Genomic DNA, 23,564 nt, shown 5'->3' with positions numbered 1-23,564 from the left:
TTTCTGAACACAGCAGAGCAGATGAGTTGCCCTGATATTAGAACCCCATGTCCGGCAGCTCAGCAGAAGCTCTGCCAGCCATAGGCAATGGGAGCAGCTCTTTCCCAAGCAGAATCCCTGGTGCATAGAAACACATGGGATCATTCTTCAGCCTCTTCCCATTCAGAAATGTTCTCTCTTGTTCCACTCTCTGTTGCCAGAGATTACTCAGAAATTTAGATATCTACCTATCCAGCTAAATTTGGCTACCATCAGTTAACAGGTTCAAAAGTCATGAGGGAGAAGGTTCATACAAATGTGCTCAGATCATTGTATGAACATTTTTCCCATGTATAGTTGGGTAAAATAGCACTGTTAGGACATGGGGAAGTACAGAAGAGTTTTTTTCATGGAACCAGGTGATAAGTTACAGTGAACTCTTCTTCAGAGGAAACAAAAGTATTTTTATACACCAGAGTATCCACTGGCATGTTCTTATCTATGCCATTTCTTCTTGTTATTTGCACATCTCTAAGCAAACTTTATTTAGCTGAGCTTGATCTTCATATTTTAATTATATAACAGTGTAAAACTAAGTAACTAATGCCTTAAATTAGTGTTGTGGATTTTAAGATACTTATATGGACAATATACAAGGCTGTCTTGAAGAAAAAGCTGTGCTAAAGTACACCAGTTCTCCATGGAGCATGTAAGAAGCTTGTAATGTTCTCTTTCTTATATTCTCTCTTTATGTTCTTAAAGATAATCACTCACATTTACATAGAGGGCACATAAACTCTTTGAAATAATACGAATTTCACGTCTGAAAATATGGCTCAGGAAAAAATTGATGACTGGACATACAACTGCTGAATATCCGTAAGCCCTTGTTTCCCAAGAGGTTGATAGAGTTTAACTAAAATAAATAGTATGCTGTTCTGATTAAGCAGCAATTGTTAAATGAAATTCTATCTAACAAAGGATAATCTTGATTCTGACAAGCAGTCCTACTTGTTTCAGAAGGTAATAAATATAGACATTAAGACATTATTTTTTTTCTCAGTTATTGTATCACCAGTATGATAATTTCTAATTATGGGTTTGCCTTAGTTTCAGCTGGGACAAAATTGTTTTCTTCAGAGTATCTGGTATGATGCTGTGTTTTGATTCTGGGAGAAAAACAGTATCAGTAACACACCACTGTTTATAGTTGGTGCAGCTAAGCACAGTTGTACAGAGCCAAGACCAATCACAGCAAAGCGCCCAAGCAGTTGGGGGAGGAAACAGAATTAGGACTGCTGACTTAAACTGGCCAAACAAACATTCCATACTATCTGATATGCAGGAGTTTTGAAGGGAGTGGGAGACCATCTCTTCTCTTTCACTGCTCAGGAGTCTAGGTGGGCATCAGTCAGGAATGGTGAGCAATTGTTTGTGTGTCATTTGTTATATGCATTCATGCATGTATATATACGTACATATAATCACAACTATTAAATTTTTCCTTTTCTCCGTCTTAGTAAATAGTTTGATCTCATCACACAAGTTTTACTTTTTTCTCCAGTTCTCTCCCCCAACCCACTGGGAAGGTGGGAGTAAAAAGTGAGTAAATGACTGTGTGGTGCTTAGTCACCTGCTGTGTTAAACCACAACAGGGTTAAAGATCATATTTCCTTGCATGCTCATTTTGTCTTAGTAGTAGATCAGCAGGGGATCTCAAGAGCTCTCATTCTGTTTTCTCCTACTTTGGCCTGTCTGGTAAATTGATGAAGAAAAGACCTGAATTTGGCTGATGTTTTCAGAAGTGCAAGGTAGAAGAGACCCATCTGTACACAGATAGGCATGGGGAAATTCTGTTCTAGAGAGGATCAAGATACTATTGTAGGTATTTCTTTTTAATTTATCATTTAAATGTGCTATTAAAATTCAGCCATAACCATAAGACAGGTCTTTCATTAAGGATTAAAAGGAAGATAAATCAGAAACAATGAGCACTGTTGCTTTTTTTGCTTATTTCTCCATTCCTCCCAACTGTAGGTTCATAAAGTCAAGCATCAGCTTCCTTGAGAAATTTGTACACAAGCAGAATTCTGCCAGTTTTCATCAAACCTTCCTATGCAAACACAGAGGTGCATGCAGGTCCATGTAGATCTACTATTCACAACAAATTTTAACTCTCTTCTCATCCAGCAAGACTGTAAGGCTGCAGTATCTGGGCAATGAATTTTCAAAAATCAGCATCATTCACAAGCAGCGCCGCATATTTCTGTGACTGTGGAGACAATAATGTTTTGTTTGAGCACTAGACAATTCATTTTCAATAACATCCTGTGACCACTAAAACCTCAATAGGAATTAGTTAAATATTTTTCATACAGGTGAGCCAGAAATACAGTCTGTGAATTTTTACACTATCTTTCACAAAATAAAATGTTACTGCAAATGCACCAGCTACTTTTCAGCAGTGCCCAGTGCCTGGAAGAGAGTGACAGACACAAACTGGAACACTGGACATTCCTACTGAACACCAGGAAGCATTTCTGTGCTGTGATACAGCACTGGCACAGGCTTTTCAGGAGCTGTGGGATCTCCCTCTTGGAGATCTCCAAAAGCTGCCTGGACATGGGCCTGGGCACTCTGCTATATGTGCTCCTGTCGGGCACTCTGCTATATGTGCTATATGTGCTATATGTGCTATATGTGCTATATGTGCTATATGTGCTGTATGTGCAGAAGTTGGGCCAAATGAGCCCAGAGGTGCCTTCCAAACTCAATCATTCTGTGATTCTGTCACATTTACAACTATAGCAAGCAAAGTAGAAAATCCTACTTTACACAGAATGTGGCAACAAGAATTCATATGGGCAAGTGAACTTGAGCAACTTCTAACTTCTGTCTTCACCAAAACCTTTTAAGTGTAAAATACAGCTTCACTGCAGAGTCAAATATGTCTCAATTTGAGAAAACAGCAGGTTGTGTTGCAGTTTTGTTAGAAAGCTCAAAACTCTACAGCAGTAAACAGGTTTTAAAATGTTACCCACACTGTTATGTTATGTTATGTTATGTTGACCATCTAAAACATGAGTCCCAGCAAAGATAGTCAGCACTATGAAATCATTGATGTGGGAATGTCTAAAAAACAATAAAAAATGAAGTGCTTATTTCCCCTTTCAGTTACTTGTTTGATCTCTTCAGCACTCCAAGATTCCTTTTAGAGGTATCTTCAGCAAAATGAATTTGTTAAGTTCTCTAGGATATGATAGTATAACTTTATTTTGAGTTTGAAATAAGTGAGATCTCACAAATCGCCTTGTAAAGCACAAACTTATTGTAATACCTTCATATGCTACAGTGTACAGTGTAACAGTGTAATGAAGTGCCCTGAAAACAATCAACAGTTTTTAATACATCTTAGCACAAGGACCTTTACTAGAACTTTGTACTTACAGATGCTCCATTTCTTGAAAGCCTGTTTTGGTTTTATTTTAACCTTGCTACATATCAAAGTACAAGGATGAAGCTTTGTTCCTGCTGTCAAGACAACCACTGCCTCTTCAGCAGAAGACAAAAAAAATCAAAGACTTGTAGAATGCCAGTTGAGTTTGAATCTGAAGGTCGCAGTCTCTGAGCACACCTGGTACTCCCCACAAGAGCAGGATACTCAAGAAAATTGAGGCTTCAAATGAGCTTCCGTCTAACAAGCTATAATTTCTCCTCAGGGAGTGGGGAAAATGTTGAAGGAATATTTATCGTGGCAGTCCCTTTGCTAAAGCGTGAGGAGCAGTTCAAGATGATCTTCAGAATGCTGCAAGACAAAAGCCTCATTACATATAATTACTGCTTACCAGTACCTCAGGCTGATAACAAGTTTTTTCTGCCAATTGTACTCTATCATTATATGAAGAGGTGACTAAATTATTTGACAAATCAACTTTTCTGTGCAATTTGGACTTTTTAACCTCAGGTAGAACAGAACAAGGTTAAACAACGAAGTGGTGAGACAACTTAAAAATTGCAATATCTATCCAAAAATTAGCTATAGAAGATAGGAAATATTCAAGATAATTAGTGACCTGGTATGTATTTGAAAACATATATGTACACTCTGTCAGTATAAGGTGTGCCAGCCCACATCCAGTGAGTTTCCTCCTTCTCCCTCCCATGTAGAGGAGTATTTCAGATTTGATTGTTCCTGATCTTCCACGTGTCCCCACGGTAGTTCAGTGTGCTGATGAATCTCAGGAGTCTGCTCAGACTGATAAAGGCTGCCCAGGTGACTGACAGTGGGTTCCTCAGAGGAAAGCTGCTTTGACCCTCTCAAGGCTTCTGCAACAAGGCAGCACTCATGGGCTGATGATTCACTGCAGATGGTGACAGCACAGCAGGAGCTGACTGTGTACCCTGCTCCTGTTTGTTTTACTGATGTAGACATTGTGAATTTCTTACACTTCATCATTTCAAAAGACTTCTTTTCCTGTAATCCAGATGTTGTCATTGCCTGCTTACCCATTTTTTTTTTTCTTCTGAGAAGCAGATGGGCTGCATTGGTCATTTAATTTTCTTGCTGGAAAACTTTGCAATGTCAAATTTTGCAACAGAAAAAAATGTGACAGAACAAAAGGGTTGCCCTGGGTGAGACTACCTGAGTTTCTTTGTTGAAATATTCCTACTCAAGCGAATGTAACTAAGAACTACTTAGGTTGTCCCAGATGTAATGCCTCCCATTTATTTCCATGGAAACTACAATGGATACAAAAAGTACAATAACACAATTTGATAAAGCAAATTCTCAACTACAAAATACAATTATTCAACACAAACACCATTACCTATATGTTTTCACCAGCAGTGAAAAAGATCTGCTTTTATAAAAATCTGCCCCAGTGAAGGTGACCCACTGTTTCACAGCCACTATAATGGCATTACTGGTAGGAAAAGTTTGCCCATGCGGTTCATTTTCATCAGCCCAAACAGAAGGAAGTCAGAAGGTGACAAATTCAGACTATTTTTTCCTATCATAAGATTGTGCACATCACTTTACCCACTAAGGGCTGCATTTTGAACTCGTTCTTCAATGGAGAGTTCACGTCATCACTCTATGCACTGCCATTTTGACTCCAACCCATTGAGACACTACATGTCATCACTGATAATGATGAGATCAAAGAAACTTCCACCTTCAGCCACTTTTTTACTCAGTAGGTCCTGATAAACTTGTTCTTTCTATTCCTGTGTGAACATTTGTCAGATCTACTTGGTGCAAGCCTTGCGATATACCAACATTCCCACCATAATTTCAAATGTACTGAAGCTGGTATTCAGTGCTGTACAGAACTGCCTATTCATAATCTGTCAATTCACACAGATGAGCTGATCAAGGTGCTCTTCATTTTTTAGTGTGAGAGCTGTGCATGGCTGACTGAAACATAGCTTGTCTCTCACACTGCTGTTGCCACTGCTGAATTGTACCACCCACCACCTCACTGTGCTCACATCCACTGTTTGGTCCCTGAAAACATTCAAGTGACAACGAACATCAATGGGTGTAATTTTATCTGCACTGAGGAATTCAGTTCCACTTCTTTGCTTCATACACACTTTCATGTCAGACACCACTGTGTCAGACTGCCCCTCTGCTGCCATCTGTCACATGGCAACAATATATAACACAATAACAAAAGGATTCTACCTTTTCCGACATACAACCGGCATCCACCTGTGGTGTTATGGACCAACATACTAAAATGAGAGTAATTACTTACAGAACGTCACTTAATAAACAGTATCTGAAAATTAAGAATTGTACGTAGCTTCATACATACAGCTCAATATGTTTTAAAAATTGGTTGGTCAAAACTGGAGCCACACTTAAGAAAAAAGAATGACTGAGCACCCACAAGGGAAGAAGACAATTAGATATCCAGCAAGTTCCCAGATGATGATGAATACACATGATACTGCAAAAAAAGTACTACCAGATTGGGTTGTGGTTATGGGGTCATTTGCTGTTAGTCTGTACTTCAGAAGATGAATATGTTTGGTTGTTGTGTTTTCCTTCTGTTACAGCCAGTCTGATTAATGTTATGTTCTTCTATGTATTAGGTGCTAGAAGAAAGAAGGACATTTGCATGCAAGCCTTAATCAGCAACATCTTTTTTTGTAGCTGTTTTTACTCTATGCGAGTTCATAAGAAGAGGGGAACTTGCTTGCAGGACAATGGACAGCTCCTGTCCTGGCCCCAGGCTAGGGACTTGACAGTCCACCAGAGTTTAGATGCTGGTGAAGTGAAAATAAGGCCACATGTGAAAGTCACATCAGGTAAGAAACCCAACTTCCTATAAAGTCACCAGGAGACACTGTTTCAGGCATGGCTTCTACATCACACTGGTGTGCACTGTTGAGCAAAACAAATTGCCTGAGGATAAAATAGCAGTTTGAGGGGGCTTAAGGCAGGAAAAAGCAAAGGCCAGATAGATGGACAAGTGTTCTGACAGTATCCTGAACTAAACTGCATAAACCACCCAGCACAATCTTATCTGAGGCACTGTTACCTCCACAATCAAGGGAACACATGGCCCTAACTACAGACAAAACTGCTCAACGGATCAACTTCCCATTTCTTCCTTCCAATACGTGATACCCTCCCAAGCACCCACACTTCCTCTTCCATTTTGTCCCTCACCTCAGCTGGTGGGCAACCACCACCTCACTGGGGTAGACCTCATGAAAAGAATCGTATGTTTTCTGACTCATCTGCACGACCTCTTGGCCAGCCAAAACAAAACTGCTATCCAAAGCAGGTGTTGGTAATAATTGGCTCTTTCTAAAACCCCTGGGTTGAGTGTGAAATGGTACTATGGATGCTAATTTCTCTAATATGTGCATGAACTATTCTCTTCTAAATCCTTTATTTTGCCACATGAGTGCTTTGTATTGAAAATCCCACGCTGTGTGATCTCACACAGGCTCTGCTGTTCTCTCCTCCGTACTGTGATTCAGTGCTGGTGCTTCCCACCACTCCTTATTTGCATTGCAATAACCAATCTATGACTGTACATGTGCACATTATAAAATCAGAAATTGGAAAGCACTGTTCACTAGCAGCTTTTTTAAAAACACATTGCTAAACTTGAATGTCCTGCTTTGCTAATTGGTTTTATCTCAACTATTCATCTCAAAAACATAAAGTATAAATTGTATTACTCACTTGCTTTAAAGCATGGTTCAGCAATTAGATGGTCTATGTGGGAATCTTTCTTGTTTGTTTTCTCTTCTATATTTAAAAAGCTACCAGAAAATAGTCAGTTTTTATAGAAAAATTCTAATTCTACCCATAAGATGGCTAACACTAGTCTTTTGCAAGTGGCAAATAACTGTTACCATGCCCATGATCCTGCCTTTCAGAGTCTATAAAGCTAATTTTCTCTCCTGTTGCTAACATCACCACTCTGCTCCAAGGGTAGAAACTTACATTATCTGTCTACTTGTCTAACTACTTAAAAGTATAAAGTTAAATTTGGGCAAGTCATTCTCTAACAGTCTTAGCTCTTTTTGTTTCTAGAATACACACCAACAGTCTTCATCACTTCCAACATTTTCATTCTCTCCAACTGTGTAAGTTGTAGTATTATCTCGCCCTATAATTGTAATTTCTAACATGTTTATGATGTCCAGAACCCAGCAGATAATAATAATAATAATAGTAAATCAGGTTTATGTTTTGAAAGCATGTCAAAGATGCAAATATTGCTTCATGAAAAATGTCATTCCTTAATAACCGGGCTTTTTTCAGCATCCTGTATTAACAAGCTCCTATTTATCGTGATCACTTGATTTCACTAAAATAATTTCTGTTAAAATATTTGGCTTGCTGGATAGGAATGTTGTACAAGTGATACAGACACACTTGGTGAGACACATTTACCATGGTAGTTAGAGAAATAAACCTTGTATATATGTAATTCTTGTTTTGGATTGCATGGTTGTGCCATGATAGATTCACTCAGTACTTGCTGGGTTGCAGGAAGTTTGTTCTTGATGATGAGTTTGGTGAGATTAGGAGATGTTCCAGAGCTGATGGAGGAGGGTTTGAGAAAATATATTTCAATTCATAGTCTTCTTGGAGTACAGGCTGTGCCTGGGCAAATGATTTTCAATATAAATCCCATATATGATGGTGTGTAAGTAGTAGGAATATACGACTTAGGGAAGGGTGCTTTTTATGGTACTGTTACTATGCTGTGTATAGGTGGCACTGTTAGAGACCCAAATTCTTCAGCTGGAGGTATCCTTTTAGGGTGATTGGTGTTCTTTTGTTCAATTAGATGAAAAACTTTATTAGGGCAAATCTATGGCCTTCACAAAGACTCTGAGAATTCAGCTGCAAATTAGATTTTTTTTGCATATTTTAAGAGAACTTTGATTCTATAGGATTAAATTTGTTACAATTTTTTATATAATCATTTTTATTCTGTCATTTTCTATGATGATCACAATGTGTAGAAAGAGCAATTGGATATAAGTGCACCCTAGTGAAAGACTGATGAGATTATGACTATGTGATAGTTGAAAACTGAAAACTGTATTTTTAGGAAATAACTATGCTCCAATATCATCCAGAATGCTACACCTCAAGGTTCTAAAAAGAAGTGTCTTCAAAGGATGCTTTGAACTTCATCCCAAAGCATCAAGACTTCAAGACTCATATCTTATTGATTTAGAAGTTTTCAATACAACCGATTGATCAGTTCCAAAAATCTAACAGTTGCTTTTGCAATCCACCTTTTGCTCTGGCCCTAAGCACCCCATCTATGGTAGAAATGGATGTAAAACTTAGTTTCCTTCTCCTTTTACCAACTTCTGGTTTCAAATGCTATTTATTTTGTTGTATTCACATTTTAAGAAGATAACGTGAACAAACTTTTCCAGGTAAGAGCACAGCAGTTCAATACAGTAGTCAGAATATAGGTCAGCCTTTTCTTATTAGTGAGAGAAACATTAATAAGCTCTTGGCATTTAAAGAAACAATCTTTTCCCTTTCTTTCCCTTTCTTTTATTTTTTTTTTTTAGTTCATTTGAACTTTTTTCCAGCTTTCAACATGTATAAGAAAAAACCTTGGGAGAAAATTAGAATTTCTTTTTTAAACACACTACAATTTGTTGATATTTTCAAGCTTTTCAGTATAACCGCATTCACACATTGAAAGTGTGTGCTGTTTAATATCAAACAATTGTTTTAATGCCATTTCAAGTGTCTGGCTGCTAATTAAATGTTTTATGAAAAAAAAAAAAAAAAATGACAGCCTAAATTGTGTAAAACTTCATCTACATCTGCTTCTGCTATGAAAAGGTGTCCTTGGAACAACTCCAGTATATTAAATAGAAAACTGTTTATTACAAATAGGACAGTCATTTACCTGCAGGCTTTATCATGAGTTACTGCATGTTATATTCACCATTCACTTGCTATTTAAGGTAAATAATGTGATAAAAAGAAGGTATTACTTAAACTCTATTTAGAGGTGTTATTTCCTGGCGGTTTTGATGTTTGGTGATAGCCCAATGCTCCTGTTGCACGTTCAAAGGCTTCATGATGAACCAAAAAGTTGCCATGCGTCCCACCCACATTCAGCAGAGGGTCATCACAAGCGGCAACACCTGCAAGTTTCTTCAAGACAAGGATCATTTCATACTCAGCATCATCCTGATAAAGTCTCTGAAGGAGGTGGTGAGACAAGGCTCTGTAAGCACCAAACATAGTCAGACAATAGTAATATTTTCAGATTCTCTCCTCATATTGTACATTAACCATTCTGCAGCCTTCCCAGTATCTTAAGGGAGAGCACCCTATAACTGAAAACCAATTGAGAGTGAAATTATTAATATTTCATGTTGGAGAAGTCTGGATAAGTAGTAGTCCTAAATAAAAGATCTTACCTTTCAGTGAAAAGATAACAGCCTGATGATAGTTAATAAAGCTTCTGTCTGACCTGTCCTAAACTGTACACAATAAACTGCAAGTTTACCTGTAGTCTTCATGTGCTGTAAACTCCGTATCTCCTTCAGTTTGAAAAAGAAAAGAAAAGTAAGGAAAAACAGTCATTTCAATACTAGAAAGGCCAGATACCCTGAGAGGAATGGATTCCTTAAGCAGCTTGCTGGCCATCACATTTTTAACAAGGAATTAGTGAATGGCATGGCAACATGGAGAGCTGACTCTTGTTAGTTCCTGTAGGAGTGGGACACAGTGATACCGTAGCTCAGAAGAGGGGAGTTGGAGACAATCACAGAAGGCTTTGAGTTGAAGGGAATGTTCTTCCAGTTAGAAAAAAATTCTCAGACAGACTTCTCAAATCTCAAATAGTAATAATTTTACCACCACAAAAAGGATAGAAATAGAAGCAATATGGAGTTGGCAGTGTTAAGAGCAGATAAAGTATTGTGGAGAGCGAAACATGTGAAACATCCTTTGCAACAGTGCGAAGCACCTGCTAGGAAACTGGAGGGTTTTACATCTTTTCAAAGCTACAAAAGGCCAAAATGAACCACTTAATAACTGCTTCCAAAACTGGCAATTTTGATGCATTTAAGAAATAAAATTTTATTCTATCCAAAACAAAAACAAAAAATCTAAGAGAAGAAGTATAGCAGCAAGTGTATCACCTCTGCTTTCTCATTTTCTATAGTTTTCTAAAACACTGAAACTTTGAACCAAGAGTATGAAGCTTGTAGTGCAGGGAGAAGAATACCTGGTACTGAAAAGACAAGAATAATGCATATATTGATTTTGCTTTCTTCTCCGGTGGCACAGTGGTAGAATTGCTGCTTGCAACACCAGAGGCCCGGGGTTCGAATCCCCCCTGTGGCGCAAGTGGCAGAAATGCTGCTCTGCTACATAGAAGGGCTCGAATCCCGGGAGTTGGACTCGATGATCTCTAAGGTCCCTTCCAACTCGCACGATACTATGATACTATGATGATGATATGATTAGCTTTCCCTCATTAAGATTCTTCATAAATATACATATATGTATATACATATATATATATATATTTATATACACACAAAAGTTTTCATTAACTTAACACCCAGAAGTCCTTTAAGGTAATTTTTCCTCAAAGAAGCTGGAGAGAGGCTAAAAGAAAGCAATTGGAAGACTTCTGTTTTCAAGAAGTAGAGCTTAAGGAGTCACCAAATAGCTAAGTGTTTGATAGAGGTGACATAGAGATGTCAGAAGTGTCACATTTATTCTGACTGATTTTCCTGCCATTATTTTTATCCACGTCGTTTCTCCAGTCAAATTTCTTAGCGTACTCATGGCAGAGCACAGTGACAGGAAGCAGTGAAAAACTTGTTCCACGTATTGCAATATGCTGCAAGTCTTCCCAGCATTTAAAAATAAAATAAAACAAAATGTAAAAAAGCAGAAATTGATGTATGTTTCCATGGGATAAACTCTGTTCTTCCAGAGCTGGAATCAGTATTGTACAAAGTGGGTGAAAGGCTGAGACGAAATGCAGTATGATTTCCCCTGAAGATATAAAAGACTTTGTCTACAAAGTTAGAAGAGCGAAGCACAGCACATCTGGCAGTGCTCAGTGAAGACAATTGTCAGCTTTTCTCAAAGGCAAGTCAGAAATATAACTCATGTTGGCATAAATACCCTTAAAGTTTGAATCTATTAAAATGTGATAGCTTTGAAATCTAAAATATTGCCAGAGCTTTTCAAGAATCAGCTATAAATCCTGTTGGATTTATATTGAATTTTGGAATAAAGAAAATGTTAAGAGTTATTGTAAACATCAAAAGTAAATGTAAATGTTAATAAGTTTCTTCTGATTGAAGTTGAGTGGCATTTTTGCTGTCACAAGTTCAGATTTATGTAAGAATTTTTGCCTCAAATAATTATCTTTACACATTTATCAAAATAATACATGTAGCTCATTTGGAAGGAGAACATTCTGCTACTTGCATGATAAATGTACATTATCACTAGGAATAAATTCTGTCTCACAAGTCCCCTGATCATTACACAGTTCCATTTCTCAAGCCATAAACAAATATACAGTGTGGATTGCTGACAACAAAGGCGATTCTCAACTCAATTTGAGGTAGAAATGTTAAAGTTTTAGTGACTTGTACTGTAATATTTTATATTGCAAGATCAGTTTTAGTTTTAGCCTTAGTAGAGGTAATTGCATCAGTAGCAGAAACAATAAGCCAGTACCACTAGCTGATGTTTCCTTACTTTTCTGTTCAAGTCCAGTTTCACACGCGCAAAAAATGCCTTTGCACAACATAGTTCAAACCACTGCTTTAGATTGTTGCATCTCCCCACTGAGCTCATTTCAGGGCAGGTGTCTGCACATTGGTCTGGACTTTCAGCTCTCACCACCTCCAAGAAAGGTTCAGACAAGGCAGGGGAGAGTTTGTTCCACCTATCAGACCACAGTGCTTCAGAGCAGCGGCTGTCTTTAACCTTCCTGATAGACACCTCAACCAAACAATACAGAACTTCAAAACCTCCAAGTCTGTGCCTGTATGGGGACAGATTAGGACCCAGAATCAAATGTTCATTATTGCGGCATTCAGAATTTATCACAATTTATCCATTGGAAAATCACACTGTATGCAAAAAGCTTGTGAAATTCAAAGGGCGATTTTCAGAGCACACATGTTGAGAAATTTTCGTGAGAACAGCAGATCAGTCAAGGTAAGCTTCACAGATATTTATTCACTCACGTTCTTAATTTGAAACATGAGTTATTTACAGCTTGGAAGAAATAATGCTGTAGAAAGACTTTTGTTTTCCAGTTGGCCGCCTTCTTAGGAATATTTCTGCCAAAACAGAATCGAATCTGTGAAAACACTCAAATATGGAAAACATCTGTTTTGTTCCTGTGTTGGGTTTATGTATCAGTGTTTGGTGGGGGAGTCGGGGTTGTAGGGCACAACTCTACCCATGTGAGAGCAGAGCCAGCTCCAGCTGCTCCATAGGGACAGCCGCTGCCAGCGCTGAGCCATGAGTGACGCTGGGTGAGCTCCGCAAGAGCAGATGGAAGGAAGGGACGAACCGCTGTGCAACAGCAGCTGGGAGAGGGGAGCCAGGAATGGGAGAGAACGGCCCTGCGGGCCCCGAGGTCGGTGCGGGAGGAGCTCCGGGCACACGGCAGCGGCTCCCTGCGGCACGGGAGAAGCCCACCCAGGAGCGTCCCCACGCAGCCCATGGATACCCCCGCAGGAGCGGCTCGGGCCGGAGCTGCAGCCCGTGGGGAGCGGCCCCTGGTGGGGCGGGAAGGCCAGGAGAGCTGCACCCGTGGGGAACAGTGTGGAACAATGCCCAAAGTGTGGCCCCTGTGATACAGAGCCATACTGGGGCGGTGCTGGAAGAGCTGCAGCCTGTGGGAGTCACGGTTTAGGGTTGGAAGGGACCTTTGAAGGCCATCTAATCCAACTCCCCTGCAATGAACAGGGACACCACAGATAGATCAGGTTGCCCCAGGCCTGATCCAGCCTCACACTGAAAGTCTCCAGGGACAGGGCATCCATCCACCTCATCACTGGGCAATATGTACCAGCACCTCATCACCCTTACTGTGAAAGAGCTTCTTCCCTATATCCAATCTAAATCTCCCCTCCTTTAGCTTGAAACCATTTTCGTTGTCCTGTCTGTCCCCTTCCTACTTATAGTCCCCTTTCAGGTACTGAAAGGCTGCTCTCAGGTATCTCCAAGCTGAGCAGCCCCAGCTTTCTCAGCCTGTCCTCATAGGAGAGGTGTTCCACCCCTTGGATCACTTTTGTAGCCCTCCTCTGTATTCACTCCAACAGATCCACGTCTCTCCTACACGCAGAGGCTTTTACTTCCTTTCCTGTGGAAGTGCTCAAGACCAGGCTGGATCAGGCTTAAAGCAGCCTGTTCTAGAGACAGATGTCTATAGAAGGGGAATGAAACTAGATTATCTGAATGGCCGCTTCCAACCCAAACCTTTCTATGATGCTTGATCCTATAACTCCACATCCGGATGCAGCACTCCAGGTGAGGCCTCACCAGAGCAGAGCAGAGGGGTAGGATCACCTCCCTGACCTGCTGGCCATGCTTCTTTTGATGCAGACCAACATTATGTCCAGCTTCCCCTATACCCAATCTTTTTTGGCAAGGCTGTGCTCAGTCTGTCATCCTCCAGCTTGTATTGGTTGCCTCAGTTGCATCCGTTGCAGGTACAAGACCTTGCACTTGGATTTATTGAACCTCACAAGGTTCACCTGGGCCCACTGTTCAAGCCTGTCTAAGTCTCTCTGGATGGCATCTTGTCCCTCCGGTGTGCCGACTGCACCACACAGCTTGGTGTCATCTGCAAACTTGCTGAGGGTTCACTCAACCCCACTATAAGGAGGGTGCACTTGGCCGCACTGAAAGGCCATGTGGGATCAGTTAGGGAAGGATGGCATTGTGGAAGGGACCCACGTGGAGAAGGAGCAGAGAGTGACTGTGGAGAAACTAAATTAATATTCTAAATTCTTCAGACACTTGATTTCAGATGTTGTTGGGATCCTGACAGTATGATAGATGAAGATGTCTTTTTGTACCAGATACTCACTTTGCCTGTATGTCATGCCATCGCAAAAGTGATAATGAAGAGACTGCTGTTTCTGGCTGTTCTCGCATGTTATGGGTGATAGAGTTATATAAGATTACTGTAGGCTCTGAAGACTAATACTGAGCAGCTCAGCTACCTCCTGCTCAAGCTCAGCCATCTGAGAATCCTCCACCTTGGGATGGTGTACCAGACTGCTGGTGAGCACCAGCAACCACATCTTCACCAGGTTTATGTTGATCATTTTCCTTCTGCCCCATTAATTACAATTTAGGTGCAGTCCACAGCTGTGCCATTTACAACAACCACATCTTTTATAGATTTTCCACCTCCAACAGTACTTTTCCAGTGCAAACAAAACAAAAAGGCCAAAGGTATCATTCTCCCCCAGCAGTAACTGAAATACAATCAAACAGGTGGCTACGGTGTTACCCAACCATAGTCTTTTACCTTCTGTCCAAAAAAAACATACATTTTGTGTATATAAACACACATATACAGCATATATGTAAAGTATATCTCATTCTGATTATAAATCTTCCTGTTATAGGAAGTTAGTAGTTAATAATTGTAATAATTGAGACTGAAGAGTAGTTTTGTGTATTTTCTTTTAAAACATTTAGTATGCCTTCACAAAAAGGCATCAGAGCATCTCCAGTAGAGTCCAAAGTAAATGGCAAAACAACACATGCTGTTTTGTGTCATCTGCATGCTATCTATTGTATTACTTTTAAATCGTAGCAGTTACAGGTAATTAATAATCGCTCATTTCTACTAACATTAAATACAACGTCAAGAACTGCTCTTTTTAACAGTGGCACATTTCAACTAGCTTGCTGAGAATTCTTTCTTCTATGGCCTGGGCTTGACAGACTGAGAATACACCCAGCTGGTTTTCAAACCAACATTTTCAATGGTCTGAGGAAGGGCTGCGTGACTTGTCATGAAAACAGCTGCCTCTGTCTCCCCAACCAGCCAGGAATAAGCTGAAGAGAACAAAACCTTGAATGAAAACACCTCGACTTTTCATGTAAGGACAAAAGGTGGTCATTACACATACCAGGAAGGCTCTTTTATAGCTGGTAATTACATATAAATTGGAGAGTTATAATAAAAAATAATAATAAAAAAAAAAATCATTTCTCTCTTCATTTACCTAAAATGTGATTTCTGCAGTCATTATATAATTACTGGTATTTTTCAGCAACATTATTAAGAACAAATGAGCTAGTGTTTCTGAAATAATCATAAAGATGCAAATAGTGGAAGTTCTTTATTAGAGCTGGTTGTTCAGCACGAAGCAAGTGGCAAGAAAAGAATCTTTTCTTGAATACTAAAAACTGAACTTTTTCTCGGTGTTGAAAAGGGATCAATTTCTATCTTTCTACCATCAAGAAATAAATTATCCTTATTATCTCTGACACATTATTTCAAGCTCTCCATTTCTCTGTTTCTCATTTGTTCTCAAAATGTCTCCCGACCTCCAGCAGTAAACCTAACATAAGAGGTAGAAAGACCGCAGAAAAATCCTGAAAGAATAGGAACAGCTCCCTGCTGTCACTGCTGTTTTTTATTTCCAGAAAAGGCCGGTCCACCATGAAATAAGTGCTATTCATTACGTTTAGTCAAGTACTCGTCCACATGTGCAACTATCAGATGTTTGAGTGTAAGCAACCACAAGCAACGTCTCGGCGAAAGAATAGAAAAATAAATTATAAATCTTTCTTAGACGATATTTTCTTCTCCGTAAACGACAGCCCAGAGAGCTTTTAGACAATGTCACATATCTGAAAATGTGGTAAAGCAGAGAGAAATCTACTGCATGGCCCAATTGCAGTCCTTCAGACTTGTGTCTTCTGTCTCCCAGCCTGCGCTCTGCCCGCTGTGTGCTTCTGCTCCTGTAGCAGTGCCCATTCCGCTTCCAGCAGGAAGACACAGACTGGGTCCAGAGCTGAGGAGAAGAGATGAAAGTCTCACCTATGGGGCAAGGCAGCGAGCAAGACACATATTTATCAGGACTGGAAACCTCAATTCTAAATCACATTATAACAGAGATCAGAAGCACTAAATAGAAATGTAACTGCTAAGCAGTCCTCACTGAGATTTCTAAAGATTGCAGAACCAGGCTGTAAGTTTTAGAAGGAGAACAGACAGTGGGAACAGAAAGACAAAAGGAAGAGAAAGCACTGCCCTGTCTACACACTGCAAATCCATTGTCTGTTGAACAAGTTAAGACAGTATCTGACACTGAGGAAAAGTCAGCATCAATGTGACTAAGCAATGCTGAATGCAGAGAGAGAAGACAGATAATAGAGCAGTTAAAAAATCATTTCTTATCGTGATATACTAAAATAAAACAGGGGGTTAAACTAGATGATCTCTAGAGGTCCCTTCTAGCCCCTACAATTCTGTGACTCTGTGTGATTCTGTGAAAATCCCAAAAATATAGTATTTGAAAGAATTTTAGGAATGTGAGCATTTACTTTCATGCTGAAAATGATGTTACCAGATGTTAAATCCTGATGGCAAGTTTAATATTATTGTGAGTTGTTCATTTGATTGTTCCTGTGAATGGATCCAGGACTAAGTCACACATCTTCATCCATGCTTCCAGGTCCTTTGGCATATTTGTAGACTCCCAGTCATGTCTGCACTGTCCTTAACATGTTTCACCTGTCCTGTGGATGCTGTACATCCAACAAGCCCTCTTCAGAGCTTTCCATGGACCCTGCTGAACCTTGTGAATTCTTCACAGCTCCCCACAGCCTTTTTAACAGGTACATCATTACTTTGTAAACCAGGGGCTAGTAGGGAAGAATATGAGAAACAGGGCAGCTCAGTGGGTTATCACCCTTTTCTACTTCTTTTCCATGCTTTGGATTATTGGCAAGTGTAATACAGTGCACAGAATATCTGCTCTGTAGGACCGGCTCATCTCAGCACAGGAGGAGCCTCCAGGGATGCAGCACAGTGTCACATCTCATGTTGTCCTTTGCCATCTCCCCACCACGTGTCCTCAATCCTGGGCTCTCTTTCCTCGGAGGCAGCCCATGAGCCTGGCTCTGCATTGGGAGCGTTTGCTTTTACCCAGGGACACAGCCAAGGCTGGTGGGGAATCAGGGGCCTTCTCTCATGAGTGCGTGTTCAGTTGAATCCTGAAGCTAAGGTCCTTCCTTGGGGCACTGTTTCAAGAGACAAGACACACATCAACAAGTAAGATGTGGGAGCTTTTTTGCTAGAAACCTCTGCCATAGTCTAATTCCATAATTTGTCCTCAAAGCGATAACAGGAAAAGAACTGGCACTCTTAACAACCTTTTAATACTCTTTGGTTATCTAACTTATTTCATAGATGGTGATCTGCCTCTCCATTTGAAATACTCTGAGGTCAGAGTCAGGCTTTAGGCTGAGGACAAGAGATTCAGAGGAAGACAGCAATGTCCAGAGATGTTTTTCAAAGGAAACTGACCCCACAAAACCCACAAAACTGACCCCACTAATCCTGAGCCAGTAAGACTGAGGACTAATTGCCTAGGTGGGGAGGAAAAATAGCCTGTTAGAACAGCCTCAGTCAGGCTTCCCTCTTAAATAATTCTAAAAGAAAAAAAAAAAAATCATTTTGAGTAAAATATTTTCTAAGACCTTCAGACTATTATTTCCAATAGATCCTGCAAAGGAAAATGGGCATCTCTTCATGGAAGGAGGAATGGTCCTAAAGCAAAGTTTGGAGCTGAAGGAGGACCAGAAGACAAATCAATGAAGTAAAGAAATGCTCATCGCTGTGCACAGTACCTGACGCCTTCAAACACATTCCTGAGGAAGCTCATTTTGAAGGCATCTGGGAAAAACAGAATTATGACCAAAAAAGTAGCTATAGCACATTATCAGTGAGATTCCTGTCTAATGAAAAGATTCTGTAACTCCTCTACAATATCCATGCTGTCCAACAGGAGTGCGCTGTGCTGTTGAAAGTGTTTATTTTACCAGGTAGAGTGTTGTTATTTACACATAGTGCATTCTCTATCCAGGTAATGGTCATAGAGAGCACACAGAACAGGTACACTATCACTGATTGATCTCTTTCTTTCTACACTCTAATCTTTTCCACTAAAGAAAATGAGAGGTTGGTGGTCCAATGAGTCTTTTTAATTATCATCTTGCAAAAGTAAAAAGAAAGAAAGAAAGCCAGGAAAGAAATCAGAAATGGGGAGCAGGACAAGGGGGCAGCTTGAGCCAGGCAAAGCAGGCAAGGAACTGACTGGAAGATGGAAAAGAAAGAGAGATGGATGTTAATTTGCACAAGACCTCGAAGGAAAGAATTATGAGTCTGAACTGTATGCGGAACACTAAAATTTGCAGGATTTCTCCAATAAGCATCCACACTGAGGGAGGTGACATTTGAAAACCTTAGCAAGATCTGAATTTGGACAGCACTTCTATTGTCTTTCTGAGAGAATGACTCAGGTGACCTAAGCCTGAGGTCTGTTCTTCATATTTTTTTCCCCATCTGAGGAGTCGCTAAATAATTATTGCCATTATTTTGATTGAAATCTCACTTCTTAAGAATTTCAGCCGCACCTGGACGTACTGGCATTAGCTGTGCTTCAGTCATTAAATTTTCTGTGGCTGCTTTAGTAATCAATTATTTGATAAGATGATAGAATTCTGCCACAGACACTCTTTTGACAACTCCACTGGTCTCTGATTCACTAAACTTTAATTTAGTTCCTTTTCTGCTCCACACCCATCCTTACTGATGTGCTACCCACCAAACAACAGCACTGACCACAGGATGTGGCAGATGAGGTGACAGTTGATGTGTCTTTGCAAATATGTCCTAGTTATCCTCACTATCTGAACGAGATTTTTTTCTCTTTTGGACCTAAGGACCCCAAAAGGGTCACTTCCCATTCCAGAAAGAGCCTCTAGAAAGGTTGGAGTAACACTGCCTCCTTCTCTCTGTAGGTCTTGGATGAAGCAAATGAGTTTCATATCTCTCTTGGTCTTTCCTAAAAGCTCCAGGGATCTAAGCCAACTGACTTTAAGGAAGATTATTACGATCAAGTGTAAAATCAGCCTATTTTGCAAATTATCACATCCAGAATTTTCAAAAAAGCCCAGAAAAGCTATACACCAAATGCCCATTGTAATCAAGCCCTCAAGAGTTGGACATGGAACTCCTTCAATAAGGACTCAGCCAGCAGGCTCAGTTATGCTGAGAGGTAGCTGATGTAACTAGAGCTGGCTGATCTCTGACAGTGTCTCATTGTGAATGTTGGGCAGGACAGCACAAAGGCAGCATAATGTTAGAAGCCATGTGACAACCTCTGCTTTGTTTTGTATGGATGGCCACATTTGCAGCCCTTCTACCTCCAGCAAGTTTAAGTGCAAGACTTCAAGTGGATGCCTCAGGTGAGCCCAGAGACCTCAGACCCCAGAGGAAGTCTGATCTCAGGTCTATATAAGCATTCCCCTATGGATGCTCAAATACTTATTTTTCTTGGAACAGCACCAGATGGCCAGGGTCTGAGCAGCAAATTCACTCCAGAGCCACTGTGCACAGGGTCCTGTCACATGCCAGAATGGATTTATAGGCAGCTGGACTCTGGCTCGCTCTTGTGGTAGCATAGTTCTACATGCCAAAACTACATCCAGTGCTGTTGATACACAGACTTGGGGCAGGAAAATCATGATGCTTTAGGTATGCTGTAGATCAAGTGTCTACCACTAAAGATGTGAAATTTGTGTAAATTCCTATTACCTCTCTCTCTGCTACCCATATTCCTTAGATAAAAGATATGCTTTGGAAGTAACTATCATTGTGCCGCTCAGCTCCTCGTTGGTTTTGGCATCTTTCAGAAGCACTGCAGATAGAGGCAAATCTGACTGCTGGAACGGTGCAGAGGAGACATCAGACAAAGCATGCAGACCACAGAAGACTGTGCCAGAACAGATGAGTTTATAAAGATCACTTTGCTACATAGTCTGTTTGAATGCTGTACATGCCATGTCTTTCACCGTGCATTCTTCAAACTATAAATACATCAAATTGACACGTATTCACAATCTAGCACCATCTGCTGCGTAAAAGGGAAAGACATTTTAAAAGCGTAAGAAGGATCTTTCCCCTTTCTTACAGAATACATCCTAATCAGCGACATGTGTTTCTGCGTTCACAAATTCCTAGCTTGACTTTAACATAGCAAACATTCCAAATGAACCATTTCAGGAGCTCTTCTAAATGCAGATTCTCATTCACTGCTACTTTCTGCATTTAGTTAAGATTCACTTCCTTCCAAAACACAGGACTGAGCACAAGCAGCAGGAAGGCCTCCTCTGATGGGTGGTGAATCAGATGGACCTACATGGAAGGGATGCACGTAACCACATATAGGGGTTATGTTTTATACAGAAGTTCTTCCAGTTTAAGATAAACTTCTTATCTGCTAATTGAGACAAAAAGTTCCCTACATGTTGTACGGAGTTTCAGGGTTCGTTTTTAATCTGTTAATCACATTTTTCCACTGTTTATATACAAATCTCTTGACAATAGGTTATTTTTTTTATTATTATTAGCTATGACAAAAGCGTGAGATATTACTTCAAATACCTTTAATTCAGGAAGAAAAGTTATGCCTTTTCTTCTGATTTATTGCCCCAAATAAAGACAATGTTGCTAAAATTCTAAGCGCTTTTTATCCCCGGCGTCCTTTCTCACCACCAGAAATGTCTGTTTTGCTTATTTCTACACTGAAGGCCTTTTCTATGGACAAAAAAAATAAAAATAAAAACAAAAAAAAATCACAGGCTGCAGGCCAGTCATCATTGCAGAGCTATTTGACCACAATCTTAAGTTGCTGCTTAGCTGCAAATGGGCATTCTTAGAAGGGTTCTCTAGCCCTGAGCAGTAGCTGGCAGGTGAAGTACCTCTGAGAACACTGAAGTACCCAGCCTCTTTGGCTTTTCAATCAGTATACTCAAAAAATGCGCTTCCTTTTTGTTTGTTTGTTTGTTTTGTTTTGTTTTGTTTTGTCTTGTTCTGTTTTGCTTTGTTTTGCTTTGTGAGCTGCTGTGTAGTTTAGAGCACAGATCTGCAGGGCTCAGAGCTGAAATGTGGTTTTTCTACTTCAGTTTCCTGACTAGAGCTAAAGCACATCGCTCGCGCTACAAGAAGCAAAGATACGCTTCGACGTGAACCTCCCCAGCAGGTTTTACACCCCGCACAGCTGTGTGAGGGGTGCAGAACAGCACCTCTTCCCCAACTCTGCCCTTCCTTCCTAATGCTTTCATCTTGAAACTGTTTATTTGTTTGCAGTGAGCCTAAAAGACGCAAACTGAAGCCACGGGGGCGAGGGAGGGAGAGGGGCAAAAGCTATTGATTGCTTCTTAGAGCACAGAACCAACCATAATTTGTTGATGTGGCTTTTCAAATTCACTTTTTCCCCATTTCAAAATGGGACTTCAAATCACCTGCTTCCAAATGGAGGGTTCTAATGGGGGGCAAGAAGTCCTTAATTTCTAAAAAAGGATACAGATCCAAGCCCTGACATCACCCTGGAAATAGAACAGTATGTTGTAGAACAAGGAGGATAAATATACGTACATGTGAAACGTGGAACATAAAAAATAACCTGTTCAGCTGCAGGTCTACAGAAAGAACTTGTGAACTTTGCTCTGTGTTCCATAATATTTCATAATATCAGCGCTAAACGTAGCCGAATACACACCTCAGATCTTGTAATCATTTCTTCTACTGTGTTTTTCAGTTGCTAAGAATCTTCCACCTCCTGTTTCCAGTAAAATACATGGTTATAGCATCCGACATGCTGTAGGGAATCATTCCTCATTGGACTGACTTTGAATATACCTGAAAGCATTTTTCTGCTCCCAGATTTTATCTGCTATGGTCCAATGAACCCCAGCGAGCTTGAACCTGGCCTTGACATGCTGCTCTTTACCTCCAGGTGATAATTCGGGAGGTAACTGCTCTCAGACAAGTTTAAAATCATTCTTTTCAGACAGTTTGGAGGAAAACAAGAAGATCACAAACAATCCCTGAGCTTCTCTGTTCCCTGACTTAAAGCCAAGCACAGATTCTCTCCCTTCCCCACGTCTCCCTATCACACAGGCAGTCTGAACCCACAACTTTCTGCTCAGTCCATCAGGTGCAGACTCGAAGGCTCTATTTAATATTGGAAATAGAGCCTAGAGATAAAGCAACTGGTTCAAAGCACATTTCCAAGCACTCAACTTCCAGTTAAAACAGAAAACGGTTCCATGGAAATGAGGCCAGCATTTATGTACGTAAATCAACTTATAGATTTTTCTGAGCCTACGTTTTGTTTCTTGGCCGCTTCAGAGCTGCATCCTTGGAAAGGCACCCCTCAAGACATTCACATCTTCACACCTGCAGCAGCATAAGGCTCAGAGCTTCCTGATCAGATCTCTTCTATGCAGGTGAATTTAGACATGGACTTAGTGCAAAAGGCTTTGAAAACACATCCTTCTGTGCGTGCCAAGCTGCTGCCTTGCTCAGAAGTGACCAAGTCCTCCCTGAGAGCTGCACCAGCTCCCAGCCCCACACCTGAACTCATCTGCAGTCCAGCAGACTACATCCACCTCTTCTGCCACTTATACTTTGCCACCTGTTTGTCAAAGAGTTCAACAAATCTTAAATGATTTTGGGGAGCACTGAAACTCTGTTTTCTAAAGCATTATATTTGTTTCTATTTATGTCTGAATGCCATCCCAGTGTGTGCACCCCTCCTTGCTCACAGCATCCAACAAGCACATAATGTTCCATGGTTCACTCGAAAAATGGAGCACTGCGTTGTTCTTTGTTCGATTGTACTCCGAGAACCTCTGAGCCCTCCCATTGAAAAACAAAACATGGAAGCCCCACATTTAATCCCTCCGGCCCTTGAGCAGACAAACGAGATATATTCAATCGGTGATATTTAAAGGAGGATTTATCTCAGTCTCCCCATCATTC

Source organism: Excalfactoria chinensis, chromosome 3, assembly GCF_039878825.1.
Source record: "Excalfactoria chinensis isolate bCotChi1 chromosome 3, bCotChi1.hap2, whole genome shotgun sequence".
NCBI classification, from domain to species: Eukaryota; Metazoa; Chordata; class Aves; order Galliformes; family Phasianidae; genus Excalfactoria; species Excalfactoria chinensis.
Note: the sequence above shows the minus strand (reverse complement) of the source record.